A 20,394-nucleotide genomic window follows, 5' to 3' on the forward strand; every position below is an offset into this window, starting at 1 on the left:
AATCCTTTAAATACATTTTCTGTCCAGTTGAAGAAGATCATAGATACTGCTGTAACTAACAATATTATTACTAAAGATCTGGCTTCGGCACTGTGGGTGGCAGAGCCCGTGGCCCCTACCTTGTACTTACTACCTAAGGTCCATAAAAACATGCTAAATCCACCGGGTAGACCTATTGTGTCAGGTAGGGGTAATTTCTTGGAACACATTAATAAATGGATTGAGTCAATATTGCATCCATTTGTGGAGGAATTACCCTCCTTTATTAAAGATACGGGTGATTTCCTGAGAAAAATGGACGGGTTGTACATTGAAGAGGACACATGGATGGTTACAGGAGACGGAGAGTCTCTATATACGAGTATTCGCCACGTGGACGGTCTTGCAGCGGTTCACTTTTTTCTGAGTACCTCCAATTTGCCCACAGCCTTCGTTTCTTTAGTTATGGAACTCCTTGAGTTCTCATTAACTCATAATTATTTTGTCTTCAAGGGGTCCTTCTATCTACAGCTCCAGGGAACAGCGATGGGGGCATCCTTTGCCCCCTCCTATGCCAACCTGTTCCTGGGGCTGTGGGAGAGGGACCTCTCCCTGCCGGATCTTGAGTCGTCGATGGGCCGTGTCCTTTTATGGACACGGTACATCGACGACATTTTCTTGATCTGGCAGGGCACTGAGTGTTTATTGGAAAAATTCATGTCGACACTCAACAATAATGATAAGAACATTAAGATTACGTACCAACATAATATGAGTTCTGTGGACTTTTTGGATGTCTCAGTGAAAAGGGATAGACAGAATATGATACAAACTGACATATTTAGGAAAGCCACCTCCTCCAACATGCTACTCCACGCATCATCGGCACATCCCCGATATATGATTAACTCGGTCCCGACAGGACAGTTCCTGCGATTACGTAGGGTCTGTTCTGTCGGTTCCGAGTTTGAACATCGTGCTCATGAACTAAAAGATAGATTCCTGGAGCGGGGATATAGTAAACGGGCCATCAAGCGGGCCTATAACAGGGCAAAACACGCGTCCAGGGACACCTTGCTCTACACTCCAAAAAAATCTCCAGGTCTGGAACCTTTGCGTTTTGTCACTAATTATCACTCTAGGTTTCCTCAAATGAGGAAATGTTTAGAGAAAGCATGGCCGATCTTAATGACGGATCCAATTTTATCTCAAGTTTTACCACAGAGACCACTCATCTCAATACGTAGATCTAGGAATCTACGGGATATTTTGGTATCCAGTCACTATGAGGTGGCAGATACAATTCCATCATTCCTAAATATGAACAAATGGAAGGGTGGTTCCAGACCTTGTGGGCAGTGTGTTGCATGCACCAATATGGAACGGAGTGATAGGTCATTGTCCCTACTGAATTAGAAAAACTATCAGATAAAGAAATCCATCACCTGCACTACCAGTGCAATCATCTACTATGCTGTATGCCCTTGCCCCAAAATATATGTGGGGTTAACCACACGCCCTTTGAAACTTCGTGTCAGAGAGCATGTCAATGGAATTAATGCCGCTATTAATGAAACAGATGTCTCGTGTTTAAAAACACTACCAAAACATTTTAAATTGTATCATCAATCTAATGGGGCATTGTTGAAATTTCGCGGCATTGATTCCATTGAAACTAACATTCGGGGTCGGAGAGTGGGTACCGAATTGGCACGCTTGGAAGCCAGATGGATCTGGACATTAAAAACTTTACATCCTCTTGGTTTAAATGAGAATATTGGTTTTGCTGCTTTTTTATGATCACTAGCTATGCAATATAAATGTTGCTGATTTTAATTATTTTTATATATAGTTTTTTATCCCGTTGAAGCCACGCCACGATTAGTGATTGATGGAAGCCATTTTCAAACTCTGCATATTTCGCAATTATTTCTTATGACCCGGTTATGTGTACATACTGTGTCTGTTTATATTGATTAAAATTGATAATCGGCGATTTCTTCATGTTATATACATGCAAATTTTGTTAGTATTTTAAAACATCCTATATATATATATATATATATATATATATATATTCATAGGATGTCCTACTTGTGCTGTTGATATGTGAAGAGATATGGTTATGAACTGTTATCTATATTTTGTCTTCTTGATATATGAAAAAAAACGGTGTAATAATTTAAATATCAGGGTGGTGACATGTACGCATGCGCGTCCGGTGGTGGTGTGGCCCCCGCATTCCTTTCACCGTATCTGTAGGGGTGGTATCGTCCTCCCGGTCATGTGTCTTGTATGTTCGGGTGGACGGTGTCCGGCTCCTGACGCGGTGGGGGATGGGGGGGTTCCGTCGCTGTGGGCGCTCATGCGTCGTAAATTGTCACCATTTTTGATTATTGGCACAGTTTGATGTCTATCCATTATTTTTCTATGATATGTGGTATTTGTGCCAACAATTTATTTTTGGGTAGGCATATATGATATGTGCACATCGGGTTTATGATGATGTAATTAATATCTTGCTACTGCATTATGCACTGTAGGGGATGGAATTATGTTTAAATATTAAAATGAGTGTTATACATGTATGCTTCTGTGGTGGCGCCCCCCTTGCTTCCCTCGGTTGTGTCCTGGGGGCGGCATCGCCTTCCCAGTCATGTGGTTTCGCATGGTTGGGTGGGCGGTGTCGGGCTCCAGGCGCCCCCCGGGGGGGGAGTGTGTGGGGGTCTGTTGCCGGGGAATCTGACGCGCTACATATAGACATTAGCTTATTGTTATTATCCGATCCCTATCATCACAGTGCAGGATAATGTATGTTCAATTTAATAGACATTGTGGCATATGTTAACATGTTTTATGTGGAAATCCCTTGCAGCAATACCACCATATATATATGCGTATGATATGGGAGTTTGAATTGTCCTAAGTACCGGTGGCAGCGTTGTACGCGTGTGCGTCGGTGGTGACGTTCCCCTGACTTCCCTGGCTGTGTCTTGGGGGCGGCGTCGTCCTCCCGGTCATGTGATGTCCGCGTGATTGGGTGGGCGGTGCTGGTCTCCTGGCGCGGCCGGGAGTGGGAGGTTCTGTTGCTGTGGACGCTCATGCGTCATCGCTAGTCACCGTTGATTGGCTCCGGGTCTCTTTTTATACCACGACATTTCCCTTGTATGGCACCACCCCTGACGCAGGCATCCGCCGAAACTGACGTCCGTCGGGTGTGGGGGCTCCGGTGAGTGTACTGAGGTGTTCCATGGTGTGCTGTGCATATATATTATTGTTATGGGTATTATGATCTGATCGGCCGCCTGGATGGTGGAGGGCCTCTGTGGATTCTCTTCAGACAGTGATATGTGGATCATACCCTATGGTAGGGGAATCAATATGGAGATTATAACCATTGTCTGATGGGTGTCCCCAGACACTCTCCATCACTATCATTATCATTATTATTATTGTGTATTGGTGGACACAACCGTTTGTATGCCCCTCTGTGTATGCTTATCCCCATACCTTGCACTTGCATTAATAAATACATACTTTCAATTGCATTGGATGTCTGATCGCTTCCTTCTTTTTGTTGTTTTGTATATTACATATTGTATAACATATTTACAATTTATTACAGTTTTTTGTGTTCTAAAGTTGTATCCAATAACTATATTTTATGTTCTATCTAAATATCTTGATTATTGTATTATTAAATTGATTAAATGTCTGATGTTCACATTGTGCTACAATACATTTTTCACTTAACTATAAGCAATATATGTGGGAGTCGGGGTCACGTTGTTAGTGACGCACATCCGGCGCCGGTAGCGACATCGCAGCGTGTGACACCAAGGAGCGACGATCAACGATCACAAAATCGTCCAAAAACGGTGATCGTTGACACGTTACTCATTTCCTTAATATTGTTGCTGCTGCAGGTATGATGTTGTTTGTCGTTCTTGCGGCACCACACATCGCTATGTGTGACACCGCAGGAACGACAAACATCTCCTTACCTGCATCCACAGTCAATGCAGAAGGAAGAAGGTGGGTGGGATGTTATGTCCCGCTCATCTCCGCCCCTCCGTTTCTATTGGGCGGCCGCTTAGTGATGCCGCAGTGACGTCGCTATGACGCCAAACCTCCTCCCCTTGAAGGAGGGATTGTTCGGCGGTCACAGCGATGTCGCTGCACAGGTATGAAAGTATGACGCTGCCGTAGCGATAATGTTCGCTACGGCAGCAATCACCAAATGTCGCACGTACGACGGGGGCGGGTGCTATCGCGCTCGACATCAGTAGCAATTGCTAGTGATATCGCAACGTGTAAAGCACCCTTTAGATTGTACAAGAGACTATCAATTCACAGAGTGAGCTGGATAGTCTGAAGAGCGGTGACGTCACTGAGAAGAGGATGGATATCAGAGTAGGCGGCAGTAGGTGATTATATTAAGACACACACTTCATTATATGCTCATATATAAATATTTAATGAAAAATGGGAGTGCTTCCCACCAGAGACATAATAATCAGAACATAAATAATACACCCAGTGATGTCTGACCAGAGTTATTATAATCAATGAAGACAAATAGCAGACATTAAAGTCCCATTACATTAACAATAAATAGCAAATAGTTATGCTACATGTATAAAATTTAATTCATGTGGAATATGGATCTTTTTCATATGAAATGGAAGCACAAGGGCCACAGCTGACTATAGTAAAGGGTGCTTTAAACGCTGCGACATTGCTACCGATATATCGTCGGGGTCACGTCGTTAGTGACGCACATCCGGCGCCGGTAGCGACATCGCAGCGTGTGACACCAAGGAGCGATGATCAACGATTGCAAAATCGTTCAAAAATGGTGATCGTTGACACGTCGCTCCTTTCCTTAATATCGCTGCTGCCACAGGTATGATGTTGTTCGTCGTTCCTGCGGCATCACACATCGGTATGTGCGACACCGCAGGAACGATGTACATCTCCTTACCTGTGTCCACCGGCAATGAGGATGGAAGGAGGTGGGCGGGATGTTACATCCCGCTCATCTTCGCCCCTCTGCTTCTATTGGCCGGCCGCTTAGTGACGCCGCAGTGACGTCGCTATGACGCCGAACGCACCTCCCCCTTGAAGGAGGGATTGTTCGGCGGTCACAGCGACGTCGCTGAAAAGGTATGTGCGTGTGATGCTGCCGTAGCGATAATGTTCGCTACGGCAGCAAGCACCGAATGTCGCACGAACGACGGGGGCGGGTGCTATCGCGCTTGACATCGCTAGCAATCGCTAGCGATGTAGCAGCGTTTAAAGCACCCTTAAGGCTTCTCTGGTATCTCATGTGTTTGTATTTTAGATGGAATAAGAAACCTATTAAGTATATTAATTAATGGGGCTCTTCAGCTTCATTTGTTTTCTTTTGTTTCTATAATCTAATAAATACAGTAATGTCACAGTTCAGGGACTATAAATAGTGATATCTCTGTAAAAGGGTAATAAATCATGGATATCCAAGCACTTTTGTGAATAGGAAAGTGAAGCATAGTATCCATACAGGCCTGAATAGTTACAGTAATGTCACAGTGCAGAGTGATCTACATGAATAATATATAATGTAAACTTCTGTATTTCACATAAATTTACTGATTATTCATTTTATTCAGCAGTCCAGTCGGAGTCGTGGAGTCGGAGTCGGTGCAAGGGAAATTGAGGAGTCGGAGTCAAAGGTTTGGCTTACCGACTCCACAGCCCTGGTATTTATGACTGGGTGGATGGAAGTAACTGGAGGGAAAAATGTGTAGAGAAAGATATCCCTTTGCTCTTTAAAGCCCGCTTTACACGCTACAATATATCTTACGATGTGTCGGCGGGGTCATGTCGTAAGTGACGCACATCGTAAGGTACATTGTAGTGTGTGACAGGTACGTGCGATTGAACGTTAAAACGTTCATCGCATACACGTCGTTGAATCCTGACGAATTGCACGTCGGGTTGTTCAATGTTCCCGAGGCAGCACACATCGCAGTGTGTGACACCCCGGGAACATTGAACAGATCTTACCTGCGTCCCGCGGCTATAGCCGACAATGTGGAAGGATAGAGGTGGGCGGGATGTTTACGCCCCTCTGCTTCTATTGGCCGGCTGCCGCGTGATGTCGATGTGACGCCGAACGTCCTTCCCACTCCAGGAAGTGGACGTTCGCCGCCCACATCGAGGTCATATGGACGGGTAAGTACGTGTGACGGGGGTTAATCGTTTGTGCGGCACATTCAACAAATTGAACGTGCCGCACATACGATGGGGGCATTGCAAATCGCATATGATATCGCCCCTTTCACACATCAGTTTTTTGCTGTCAGTCACAATCCGTCAAATTTTGAAAAAAACAGATCCGGTGACTGATGTCGCTAGATACATTTTTTTCTCATTGACTTGTTTTAGCGATGGATGCCTCATGTTTCATCCGTCGTTCAACGAATCCGTTGAAAATTGTTTGTCCAGCGGATGGAGACGATGGACAAAGTAACATTTTTTGTCTACGTCGAAAAATCGGACAGCAACGGATCCGTTGCCATTCGTCGTTTGATAGGATGGAAGCCCTAAGGCGCAGGATCCATCGTAATCCGTCAAATGACGGAATTCGACGGATTCTGGTTTTTTTTAACTGAGCATGCTCCAATCTGTTATTTAGTATCAAATTAGCCAGCCAGCCCCCAATTAGAAAAGGTATATAAACTTGCCAGGCAGGGCTTCACTCATTAATGTACCAGCAAGCAAGCCAGCCAGCAGGAGTCCAGCCAGCGGGAGTTCCAGTGTTCAGGCAAGCAATTTTTTTTGTCATTACTGTCCTTGTATTTCAATAAAGAGCTGTGTAGCTCTTTGTAGAATACAAATCTCTGTGTAGAATACACCCCACGTGTCATTCTCAGTGCTGTGATTGGGTGGATCCAAAAACTATGCCGACGCAGACGCATGATGCACTGTCTTTCTCGCTCCTTTTCAAGAACAATCGCTTCCATACGCCTCAAAAGTAAAATCCACATAGATCTTCACAATGTTCGTAATCACACCTTCCATTTTTGCCATTTGCTCTACAACCTGTTAAAGATGGGGTGTAAAAACACTGTATATATAGGTTTTCAGTAGCCAATAACGTTTGGGAGCCTCCCATTGGGCATTTTTAAAAAACGGATCCATCTAAAAACGGAAGAAATGGATGAAGAAACTGATGCAATGAATACTTTTTTTGTCGGATCCGTCGAAAACGAATCCGTTGCATCACTTTTTCCACAATCTGCGATGGATCCGTTGAGCCAACGGATTGTGACTGATTGCAAAAAACTGATGTGTGAAAGGGGCCTTAGTAAAAAAGCTATCCATCCAGGTTTCAGGTGCCATGATAATACTGGAAATATGAAAAGCATATTGTTGGAATCCTGGCAAAGCGGCGAATGTAAAGCACCGTTTAGCTGTGCTGGGCAATCGCTGGTATCCCAACAAATGGGTATTGACCAATAAAATCAGGCTAGATGTGTTGTGTTTGATATCTATGATATGATATGATAAATATGACGCTAATATCCCTCACCTGTGTGGCTCAGGGGCAAAGATATACGAAAAACTAGAATTTCCGAATTTTCTGAAGCCCTTGGTACAGCCCACAAGACATCCCAACATGAGGTCACAGAGGGGAGGGTGACCTGAGGTCATAATAGTCAGCAGCCCCATTTTTGCAGTGTCAGTTTTGGAAGACGCACATAAGCTGTGGTGCTGCCCATTTTTATCCTTGGAGATCCTCCCTCCACAAATTCAGAAGCCATATCTATGGCACGAGTTTAGTAAGTTTCATGTTTATCCCTTTTATTTTATGTAATTGTCTATGTAGTATTGGTATTGTTAACTATTGTAACATCTTGTATATTTTAAAAACAAAGCCTATTCTTTGGATTAAATATATAAAATTTAATAGCTTCTTTCCTCTTGCTCTATAAACGATCCCTGAATCCGAAGAGCCTTATGGTATCTGAAATGGGTGTCCAAACTACCTGTAAAGGTTTTGGTGGTGGCAGCGAGATTATTTTTGTGTAGGATTATTGGGGTGCTACCAGTAAGGGTACCGAGGTATATATATTCCATTAATGGGAATAGGTGATATATACATTACCCTTGCTGTGAGACCTTCAATATTTGGCATATTAGTAGCTCAGCAGCCTCATTTACTTATTGTCCAGCAGTACTGAAATTGACCTGCCGACAAGGGAGGCGCTAAAGAGCAGTCTGATCATCACAAATTGGTAACAGTGGGTGGACCCTGAGTGACCCAGCCGGCTGTTCATGACACTGTACATTCAAGGGAAAGAGATAGTCCTTGGATTTACCATAAATTCTTTACAGTTTAGGACCTCTTATTAGCAATATGATGATGGAGCAAACTTCATTCCAAATGTTTAGTAACTGGTACATAAAGAAATACACTGAAAAAATGAGGCCAAAGCGATCACATGGGTATCACTTACACGACTAGAATACATGTACATCTGATATTAAAAACAAAGCCTATTCTTTGGATTAAATATATAAAATTTAATAGCTTCTTTCCTCTTGCTCTATAAACGATCCCTGAATCGCCAAAGCGATCACATGGGTATCACTTACACGACTAGAATACATGTACATCTGATATTGTTCTCACCTCTCAGGAAAGTAGATTAAACAATACCAAGACGTTTCCAGGGGCCGTTATAGGGAAACACGCACTACAAATAACACATATCTAGACATTTTAGACATATGTTATCACATGTCTAGTCTTGCATTTCTACTAATGTCAAGGATCCAGATCAGCCACTATTAATCTACAGACTCATTGACTATGCCGTTTAATTACAACGTGGTTTAAGTTAGGAACAGATAACAGGACATCATGAAAGCTAAAAAAAAAAAACAATAGCTCATTGGAAAAAATACAGATTTAGTCTTTAAAGCATATATTGTATATAAACGGTGGTGAAAAAAACGCTCATAATGTTTACCACGTATATATTTTCTCTTATACCATATTCTTATGACTGGCTACTACATCCTAATGGAATTATCACAGTTATCTAAAATGTAGCTCCTGTCTCATCAGCTGCTTTGTCCCACCACATGCTTTAAGCCTGCTTTACACGTTGCAATTTCGCATACGATATCGTATGCGATTTGCAACGCCCCATCGTATGTCTGGCACGTTCAATTTGTTGAACGTGCCGCACAAATGATTAACCCCCGTCACACGTACTTACCTTCCATACGACCTCGATGTGGGCGGCGAACGTCCACTTCCTGGAGTGGGAGGGACGTTCGGCATCACATCGACGTCCTGCGGCAGCCGGCCAATGGAAGCGGAGGGGCGGAGCTGAGCGGGACGTAAACATCCCACCCACCTCCTTCCTTCCGCATTGTGGGCCGGGAGCCGCAGGACGTAGGTAAGATCTGTTCACTGCAATGTGTGCTACCCCGGGTACGATGAACAATGTGACGTGCAATTCTAGAGACAGGTACGATGTGTATGCGATGAACGTTTTAACGTTCAATTGCAATCGCACGTACCTGTCCCACACTGCAATGTAACTTACGATGCCGGATGTGCGTCACTTACAACGTGACCCCGCCGTCACTTTGTAAGATACATTGCAGCGTGTAAAGCAGGCTTATACTGCAGCTATGCTTCTTTAGAGCTTATGGAATCCCATTGACAGCTCATTAAGGTCTGGTTACATAGGTAAGGTGGATTTAAAAGTAGGTCACTGGAAACAAACCTTCAAGTTCCTATTTAAAAATGAATTCATACAAGGCAATTAAGTCTGTTGTGTACAAAGAATTACATTATCTGTGCCTAGTAATCAAATTACTCACTTATTTTAAACAAGTAGAGTTAGGTTTATGCATTGGGTAACAGCAAAAATAAAAAAACAAAAACGTGATTCTTTTATTAATTTTATTTTATGATATGTTTCATTTAAAACTACATGCATTCTATGGTACTTTCAGATTTTTAGCAGGGTATCTGCACAGTAACATTTGTAAAAATAATCCTTTCATGTACTTAGCATTTTTGCTCCAATACACAATTTGTTTAATGAAAGAAACTATGGTAGTAAATATTTTGAAAAATATTAATTTCTTTATTTTTCAATGCATTTGTGCATTTAACTATATTTGCTTGTTAAGGCGTCTTTCACACGTCCGTGCCTCCGGTACGTGTACTGTCCGTTTTCTCACGTACCGGAGACATGGGCACACGTCGACCAATTAAAATCAATGGGTCTGCGTTCACGTGCGTATTCTGTCATGGACCGTGTGTATGTGTGGAGCATAGGTGTGCCCGTGTGCTCCACACGTAGACATGTCCACGTTTTCTCTGGCATCACGGGTGTCACACGGAACGCAAACGGGTCACACGTAACACAAACGGACCACACGGAGGTGTTCCGTGTGACACGCGCCGGAGAAAACACATGTATCTGCAAGAAAAAAAAACCAACAACTTTACTCACCTTCTCCAGCCCTGCTGTCTCTGCCGCTGCTGTCACTTGCTTCCGACCGCCGCTCATTATGCTCATTGAATATTCACTTTACTGCGGCCGGAAGCAGCAGCAGCGGGGAGTCGGCAGGATCGGAGACCGAAGATCAGCACCACGGACAGCGACGCAAGGGACAGGTGAGCAGAAAGTTCCCGTTCTCCGTGTGTTATCACGGATAACACACAGAGAACACACGTTGCCCATAAACACGGCTCACGGAGGGCAAAACGCACCTCTGACACGTCCGTGAAAAACGTGCGTGGTTTTTCACGGACGTGTGAAATAGGCCTAAGAAATACTCTACCCTATGTCTGACTTATTCATTGGAATTAGCTGTACTGAGTAGTTTCGGAGTATAATGTCCATAATGTGTTCACATTATTACCACAATCTAAGTGCAAAATAATATTAAAGGTAAGGTGTTGTGTTTTTTTATTTTTGGATTAATAATAGTGATTATGTAATCAATTATTTTTAATACAAAATTAAATTCACTGTTTATTTAGTATTTATTTAATTCTATTTTTACTGAAACACTGGGGGCTGCTATCATGGAGTATCAACATTTACTCACCTCATTTATGGCAGCTCTCTATGCATAGCATCTGATAGACAAGCTCCGACCCTATACTTTAAGGAGTTGTCGGACATACACTCCAAAAAATGTTTTAGGCTAATCTGTGCGGTATTGTCATATAAAACATCCTTACATTATTTTTTTTGTTTTCTAACTTTTGTTTCTCTTGAATTATCCGTTTATCTCTGCCGCCTCTTTATTTACATTCAGCTCAACCTAACTGACATCTTCCTGTGCCGAACCTCAGTAGAGCTGACACTGCCTGGCCTCAGTGTCCAGCCCCGCCCTCTGCCCAGCCATTGGCTGTCAGTATTCTGCTCAGCACAGACCTCTAGGACAGCACAATTTGGACATATACAATGTAGTAATGTGCCCATCCTTGTGCTCATTGTATAGTAATGCCCCCAACCTGTAATGAGTCCCTTCCTTGTGCACATGCTATAGTACTGTGCCCCATCCTTGTGCCCATGCAATAGTACTGTGCCCCATCCTTGTGCACATGCTATAGTACTGAGCCCCATCCTTGTGCCCATGCTATAGTACTGTGCCCCATCCTTGTGCCCATGCTATAGTACTGTGCCCTATCCTTGTGCCCATCCTATAGTACTGTGCCCTATCCTTGTGCACATGCTATCTTACTGTGCCCTATCCTTGTGTACATGCTATAGTACTGTGCCCCATCCTTGTGCACATGCTATAGTACTGTGCCCCATCCTTGTGCACATGCTATAGTACTGTACCCCTTCCTTGTGCACATGCTATAGTACTGTGCCCTATCCTTGTGCACATGCTATAGTACTGTGCCCCATCCTTGTGCACATGCTATAGTACTGTGCCCCATCATTGTGCCCATGCTATAGTACTGTGCCCCATCCTTGTGCCCATGCTATAGTACTGTACCCCTTCCTTGTGCACATGCTATAGTACTGTGCCCCATCCTTGTGCACATGCTATAGTACTGTGCCCCATCCTTGTGCATATCCTATAGTACTGTGCCCTATCCTTGTGCCCATGCTATAGTACTGTGCCCTATCCTTGTGCACATGCTATAATACTGTGTCCCATTCTTGTGCACGTGCTATAGTACTGTGCCCCATCCTTGTGCCCATCCTGCTCATCCTATAGTAATGGCCCCTTTCCTGCTCCTCTTCCGTCATGTAGTAGTTTCCCCTACTCTGCCATACTTCACACACACAAATAAAAAACAAAGACAAATCCTTCTCACCTGACCTCGTTCCCTCGGTGTCCTGCTTCTGACAGCGCTTTATATCAGAGGACAGATTCCCGGGCACTGTGCAGAAAGAGTTCTCTATGCATCTTCTCCAGTGATCAGCTGCTGCCTCAGATTAGCCGGCAGCTGATCATTGCATTAGCTGTATACAGCGCTCCCATCTGAGCAGCGCCGGGGAATCGGTCCTCTGATATAAAGCGCTGTCAGCTGCGGCCCTTGCAACGACAGTGTTCATCAAGGGGGCTGCAGCTGAGGACAGATTCCGAGACGCGAGCTCTGTATGCAGCTCTTCAGCTTTCTCAAATGCATCAGCTGCTGCCTCTGATATGTGAGAGGGTGCGGGAAAGGGGAGGGGGAGGGACTCCACGCACGGTACCCACCCAGCAGGGCAGCAACATGCAGTGGCTGTTTTGCATGTCAACATGGTCCTGCCCCTGTTTACATGAAATCACAGGAAGCAGCAAAATCACGGCAGGAGTGGTCACATGACTGCTCTGAGCCAGGGGAGAGTGGCTAACAGCAGGGCAGGTAAGTAGTCACTTAAGTATCCCCATAGTGAAATTACAAAAAAAGCCAAAATAAGCCGGATAACCCCTTTAAGGCCTAAGCCACACGTCGAGAAAAATGGTGTGAGTGGATTGCGATAAAAAAATCTGTGTGTCAGTGCACATGAGTGATTATTTCCTCAGCCCTAATCAGACCGAGAAAACAATCGCAGCATGCTGCGGGTGTAATGCGAGTCTCTTTCTCTCGCACCCATTCAAGTGTATGGGGCGAGGGGAAAAGCCGCACTGCACTTGCGGTACACCGCGAGTGCAGAGTGAGAATCACTATAGCCGGCTACGGAGGAGAGAAGGAGAAAAATCCCTCCCTCCCCTCCGCAGAGCCGGCCCGCCCCTTGCAGCTGTGGTCCGATCGGACCTCAGTCGCAGGGACACTCGCATGACACTCAACTCTGCTGTGCTGCCAGCGTGAGCCGAGTGTCATGCAACGATCGCAGTAGTGCCCTGTGTGGCCCCGGCCTAACACTGAGACTGTTTCTGCTGTGAGCTGGACATGCCCCCTGGGCTGTACAGATCACAGCAGAGGGAGGAGATCGTTGCCAACTTTGTGGAGCTCGCATAGTATGCTGCACTTTCCCCCTGTCACTTGCTTTGGCTGGGGTGAGTACCGGTGCTGGGCAGTGGTGATTTCACTGTAACTGATCCTGGTGTGCTGTCCCCACCCCGCCACTCACCACACCCCCTGCCGCTCACCGTCCCCGTCCCCCGCAGCTCACCCCCCACTCTTCCTCTCTCATGTGTGTGATCACCTCAGGCCTCCACACCTAGTAGCTCCTCACTGCTCTGTGCCATGATCGGAACAGACACCAGGCTCACAGGACAGGCTGCCGGGGGCAGAGGTCTGAGGTGAGTGCATGCGGCTGGGAGTGGTGATCACAGCGTGACATCTGTAGTGCAGTGCCGCTCAGGCTGCAAATCACTCCTCCTCGCCGCATGTCACCTCGCACCTCCCATCCCAGCTGGAAGCACAGTATATGGGGGCACGGTATACAGAGGGACATGGTATACAGAGGGACACGGAATACAGTGGGGCACGAGATACAGTGGGACATGGTACTCAAAAGGGGCAAAGTATACAGTGGGGCACGGGATAAAGTGGGGCACGGGATACAACAAAAAGGGGGGGAGCCAACAGTGCTCGAGAATGGCATGCAAAAAATTGAAAGTGTAAATTCACAAATTATTCCAACTGTACTATAATGCAAAATTAGTTTTTAGCAAATAATTGATCAATTCTTTGAGCCACCCCTGCCACGTCATGGCAAATCTCAATAGGGGGTCCTACTATATATTTAATATTTACATTGTGCCATGCGGCCTCCTAAATTCATTAAAAGCAGAACTATATTAAAGCAATACATTTCAGAAACAGCTCCCATGTTTTCAAGGAAAGGCAACCGCGAATGAAGGCAATCCAGGTCCCAGCATGTGCAGCATGCCACACACGCCAGGACAATGTCATTAACAAAGCCTATGGACAAGGGGGAGGTGGTTGAATGTGAACAGCCACCAATATATGATTTTGATAGAAGCAGTGGGGCACGGGATACAGTGGGGCACGGGATACAGTGGGGCACGGGATACAGAGGGGCACGGGATACAGTGGGACATGTTATACAGTGTGGCACGGGACACAGTCGGTCACTATGCCAGCTATCATTGGTGACACTTAGACATATTAGGAAAGAAAGCTGCAAATAATATAAAATTACACATGCAGAATACCCATCATGTGTTGTGATGCCACTGGTGGCTCTCCCACTCTTTGTTTACAAGCAGCTTACACATGACCACAGCGGCCAGTAAGTGTCCTCAGCGGCCACGTTCTACTCATGCTGAATGTCAGGGTCTCATCACACGTAGCGATGCACCAACGATCCCACCAGCGATCCGACCTGGCAGGGATCGTTGGTGCACCACTACATGGTCGCTGGTGAGCTGTCAATCAGGCAGATCTCACCAGCGACCAGCGACTCGTGTAACGATGCTGCGCCTTGTAACCAGGGTAAATATCGGGTAACCAAGCAAAGCGCTTTGCTTAGTTACCCGATATTTACCCTGGTTACCAGCGTACACCGCTTACAGGCTGCCAGCGCTGGCTCCCTGTATATGTAGCTAGGGTACACATCGGGTTACTAAGCAAAGCACTTTGCTTAGTTACCCGATATTTACCCTGGTTTCCAGCGTACGCTGCTTACACAGAGTCGGTGCTCGTTGGTCTCCCGCAGTCAAACACACCGATGAGTGCTGCCCTGCGGGAGCCCGACGACCAAAAAATGAACCAGAACAGTGTGTAACGATCAACGATTTCAGAGCAGGGGCCAGGTCGCTGCTTAGTGTCACACACAGCGAGATCGCTGATGAGGTCACTGGTACGTCACAAAACCTGTGACTCAGCAACGATCTTGCTATGTGAGAAGTACCCCTAAGGCTACTTACACACAATGAGTATTTGGTTAGTTTTTTACCTCAGTATTTGTAAGACAAAACTAGGAGTGGATAAAAAATGCAGAAGTGGTGTCCATGTTTCTACTATACTTTGCCTCTGATTCAGGGGCGGATACTGACAACTTGGGGCCCCTATGCAAGAAATTGTGCTTGGGCCCCCCCTCCTTTTATGGCGACAAAGCAACTGATAAAGATATACCGTATTTTTCGGACTATAAGACGCACCGGACCATAAGACGCACCCTGGTTTTAGAGAAGGAAAATAGGAAAATAAAATTTTAAGCAAAAAATGTGGTCATGACACACTGTTATGGGGCGAGGATCTGCTGCTGACACTATTATGGGGGTAATATCCCCAAATTCTCTACTAAGGTACCCCATCCTGGTAATGATCCTCCTGCCTTGTGTATATATTTATGTCCCTCATCCTGGTATAGCCCCATCTTGCTATATACTGCATCCTGGTATGTGCTCCCATCCTGCTATATACGTCATCATCCTGTTCATATACCCCCATCATCCTGCTCAAATACCCCCATCATCCTGCTCATATACCCACATCATCCTGCTCATATACCCCCATCATCCTGCTATATGCCATCATCCTGTTCATATACTCCCATCATCCTGGTATATGGCCCCATCATCCTGCTCATATACCCCCATCATCTGCTCATATACCCCCATCATCCTGCTATATGCCATCATCCTGTTCATATACTCCCATCATCCTGGTATATGACCCCATCATCCTGGTATATGGCCCCATCATCCTGCTCATATACCCCCATCATCCTGCTATATGCCATCATCCTGTTCATATACCCCCATCATCCTGCTCATATACCCCCATCCTGCGGCACACACAAAAAAATAAATAAACGTTTACACTCACCTTTTCTCGTTCCACACAGCGTCGCTCCTCCTCCTGTCTGTGCCAGCAGTGCTGTGTTGAGCCGGCCACGTTCCCTGCAGCACTGCGATGTACTGTCCTCCAGTCTGCCGGCGCGGCTGTGAAGACAGACGTGCGCACAGCGATGACGTCATCGCTGTGAGCACCGCTAGTCTCCAGTCCACACAGCGCGGCAGGCAGACTGGAGGACATCGCGATGCTGCAGGGGAACGGTGAGTACATTGATTCACTGCACCCCGCACTGATGATGATGCGCGGGGAGCAGTGAATACAGCCGAGCATGATCACTCCAGGCTGTAGTTGCCAGGAGTGATCACGGCCGGCTGTTAATTATGCACACGTCCCCGCCCATCATCCCGCCCAAACCTATCAGCCCCGGCTTCAGCGCTGAGAGATGGGCGGGAGGATGGGCGTGCATATGTAATGAGCGAGCCCACGTGGTCACGGCAGGCGCTGCTGCTGCCTGCTCATGCCCCCGATGACCCGCTCCACCGCAGCACCCTCATTCCCCGCAGCCATGCCCTACATTCAGACCATTAGACGCACCCCCCACTTTCCCCCAACATTTGGGGGAAAAAAGTGCGTCTTATGGTCCGAAAAATACGGTAATACACTGTGTGCAGAATTATTAGGCAAATGAGTATTTTGATCACATGATACTTTTATACATGTTGTCCTACTCCAAGCTGTATAGGCTTGAGAGCCAACTACCAATTAAGTAAATCAGGTGATGTGCATCTCTGTAATGAGGAGGGGTGTGGTGTAATGACATCAACACCCTATATAAGGTGTGCTTAATTATTAGGCAACTTCCTATCCTTTGGCAAAATGGGTTAGAAGAGAGATTTGACGGGCTCTGAAAAGTCCAAAATTGTGAGATGTCTTGCAGAGTGATGCAGCAGTCTTGAAATTGCCAAACTTTTGAAGCGTGATTACCGAACAATCAAGAGTTTCATGGCAAATAGCCAACAGGATCGCAAGATGCGTGTTGGGCAAAAAAGGTGCAAAATAACTGCCCATGAATTGAGGAAAATCAAGCATGAAGCTGTCAAGATGCCATTTGCCACCAGTTTGGCCATATTTCATAGCTGCAACTTTACTGGAGTATCAAAAAGCACAAGGTGTGCCATACTCAGGGACATGGCCAAGGTAAGGAAGGCTGAAAAACCACCACCTTTGAACAAGAAACATAAGATGGAACGTCAAGACTGGGCCTAGAAATATCTTAAGACTAATTTTTCGAAGGTTTTATGGCCTGATGAAATGAGAGTGACTCTTGATGGGCCAGATGGATGGGCCAGAGGCTGGATCAGTAAAGGGCAGAGAGCTCCACTCCGACTCAGACGCCAGCAAGGTGGAGGTGGGGTACTGGTATGGGCTGGTATCATCAAAGATGAACTTGTGGGACCTTTTTGGGTTGAGGATGGAGTGAAGCTCAACTCCCAGACCTAATGTTAGTTTCTGGAAGACAACTTCTTCAAGCAGTGGTACAGGAAGAAGTCGGTATCGTTCAAGAAAAACATGATTTTCAATGCTCCATCACATGCATCCAGTAAAGGTCTAAAAGATGAAAAAAAAAATGTTTGGTAAGGTTTTGTTTTTGCATGTCAGATATGTTTATTTCTAAATTTTGTGCAGTTATATTGGTTTACCTGGTGAAAATAAACAAGTGAGATGGGAATATATTTGTTTTTTATTAAGTTGCCTTATATTTCTGCACAGTAATAGTTACCTGCACAGATATCCTCCTAAGATAGCCAAATCTAAAAAAAACACCCCAACTTCCAAAAATATTAAGCTTTGATATTTATGAGTCTTTTGGGTTGATTGAGAACATAGTTGTTAATCAATAATAAAAAAAATCCCATAAAATACAACTTGCATAATAATTCTGCACACGGTGTAAGAGAGGAAACTATGTAACTAAGGACGGCAATATACATAAGTGGATTTACTAAATACTAATGGACTATGTGATACATAAGGCTACATTTCTATATCCATCTGTAGCGTCGGTGTGCAGCCTCATTTTTTCTCTCGGACAGCACACAGACCTATTCAAAATGTCCTATTCCTTATATTCGGATTAGAACAGTACCTGCTCTGAGTCTTGCAGATCTCATTCTCGGATAAGAGATTTTCATGGATATGTGAACAGATCTATGAAACTAGTAGTCTGATAATAAAATCTGGAAGCACACGGCCATATGCAAATGTGAGAATATGGCTTAAGTGATTTAACAAATAACAGTATAAGTAAGTTACACAGTACAGAATAAATATTTTCATTTAATGACTTACTGTTGATGTCTCATCTGATAAATTTTCTGTTGTTTCTTCTCCATCTGGTCAGACCTTCGTAGTGACATCTTCCAGCCATGACTTATCTTGTCACACTGATCATCGCAACCCTGAAAATAACAATGTCACATATATTGTATATATACACGCCTTTGGCACCTGAATCAAAAATCCCTCACACTGCGCCCCTGACTACAAATTACCCAACATTAATATAGAATTAGGCACGCACCATTCAAAATATAAAGTGATAAGCAGCACTGTGCCCCTCATTAACCATAATCTCTGCTGCCCAATAAATATAAATTAATCCATCTCTGTGACTCTCCCCCAAATAACTTCAAGGCTATGTGCACACATTATGTTTTTTGTCACAATAAATAAGGATTTGTAGCAGATTCAGATCTGCAGCATGTCAATTAGTTTATGCATGTATATCACCCATACTAATGAGTGGGGAAAAATGTGGAACAAAAATGCATATAAAACTATAAACCCCCCCCCCTCATATTTGACTCAGTGTTCTTCCTGACAACAGAGCAGTATTTGCAGCAGAATTTTCTGCTGCAAATCCTGAATGTGTGCACATAGCCTTAGCCCCTGTACTGTGTTCTCCCCTACAATTCATTATATGACCCTGAAAGCTCATAATGAATTGGGGACAGTAGAAGACACAATCAGAGCCTTATAATGAACTGTGGAGTGAGGAGGATGCAATGAGGGTCATATAATGAATTGAGGGGAGGACACCTTGAGGGCCATATACACCGTGTGCAAAATTATTAGGCAAGTTGCATTTTAGAGGATTTTGTTTTATTATTGATCAACAACTATGTTCTCAATCAACCGAAAAGACTCATAAATATCAAAGCTTAATATTTTTGGAAGTTGGGGTGGGTTTTTTTTAGATTTAGCTATCTTAGGAGGATATCTGTTTGTGCAGGTAACTATTACTGTGCAGAATTATTAGGCAACTTAATAAAAAACAAATATATTCCCATCTCACTTGTTTATTTTCACCAGGTAAACCAATATAACTGCACAAAATTTAGAAATAATCATTTCTGACATGCAAAAACAAACCCAAAAAAATTAGTGACCAATATAGCCACCTTTCTTTCTGATGACACTCAACAGCTTACCATCCATAGATACTGTCAGTTGCTTGATCTGTTTACGATCAACATTGCGTGCAGCAGCCACCACAGCCTCCCAGACACTGATCCGAGACATGTACTGTTTTCCCTCACTCTAGATCTCACATTTTATGAGGGACCACAGGTTCTCTATGGGGTTCAGATCAAGTGAACAAGGGGGCCATGTCATTATTTTTTCATCTTCACCTAGATCTTTACTGGCCAGCCACGCTGTGGAGTAGTTGGATGCATGTGATGTAGCATTGCCTTGCATGAAAATCATGTTTTTCTTGAACGATACTAACTTCTTCCTGTACCACTGCTTGAAGAAGTTGTCTTCCAGAAACTGGCAGTAGGTCTGGGAGTTGAGCTTCACTCCACCCTCAACCCGAAAAGGTCCCACAAGTTCATCTTTAATGATACCAGCCCATACCAGTACCCCACCTCCACCTTGCTGGCGTCTGAGTCGGAGTGGAGCTCTCTGCCCTTTACTGATCCAGCCTCTGGCCCATCCATCTGGCCCATCAAGAGTCACTCTCATTTCATCAGGCCATAAAACCTTCGAAAAATTAGTCTTAAGATATTTCTTGGCCCAGTCTTGACGTTTTATCTTATGTTTCTTGTTCAAAGGAGGTCGTTTTTGAGCCTTCCTTACCTTGGCCATGTCCCTGAGTATGGCACACCTTGTGCTTT

At 44.7% G+C, this 20,394-nt stretch overlaps 1 protein-coding gene across 5 annotated transcripts in view; it reads right to left on the reverse strand.

Annotated features, from left to right (window-relative positions):
• Nucleotides 1–20,394, reverse strand: part of TSPAN33 (tetraspanin 33) — a 171,740-nt gene that overhangs the window by 126,631 nt on the left and 24,715 nt on the right. The window contains exon 2 of one of the 5 annotated variants that reach the window (XM_075345376.1): nt 18,566–18,675. The exons of the other annotated variants lie outside the window; for them this stretch is intronic. The gene's annotated coding sequence lies outside the window, so the exon portion shown is untranslated. The remainder of the gene's footprint in view (nt 1–18,565; nt 18,676–20,394) is intronic. 5 annotated transcript variants of the gene reach the window in all.

This window comes from Anomaloglossus baeobatrachus, chromosome 4 (genome assembly GCF_048569485.1).
Source record: "Anomaloglossus baeobatrachus isolate aAnoBae1 chromosome 4, aAnoBae1.hap1, whole genome shotgun sequence".
NCBI lineage: Eukaryota > Metazoa > Chordata > Amphibia > Anura > Aromobatidae > Anomaloglossus > Anomaloglossus baeobatrachus.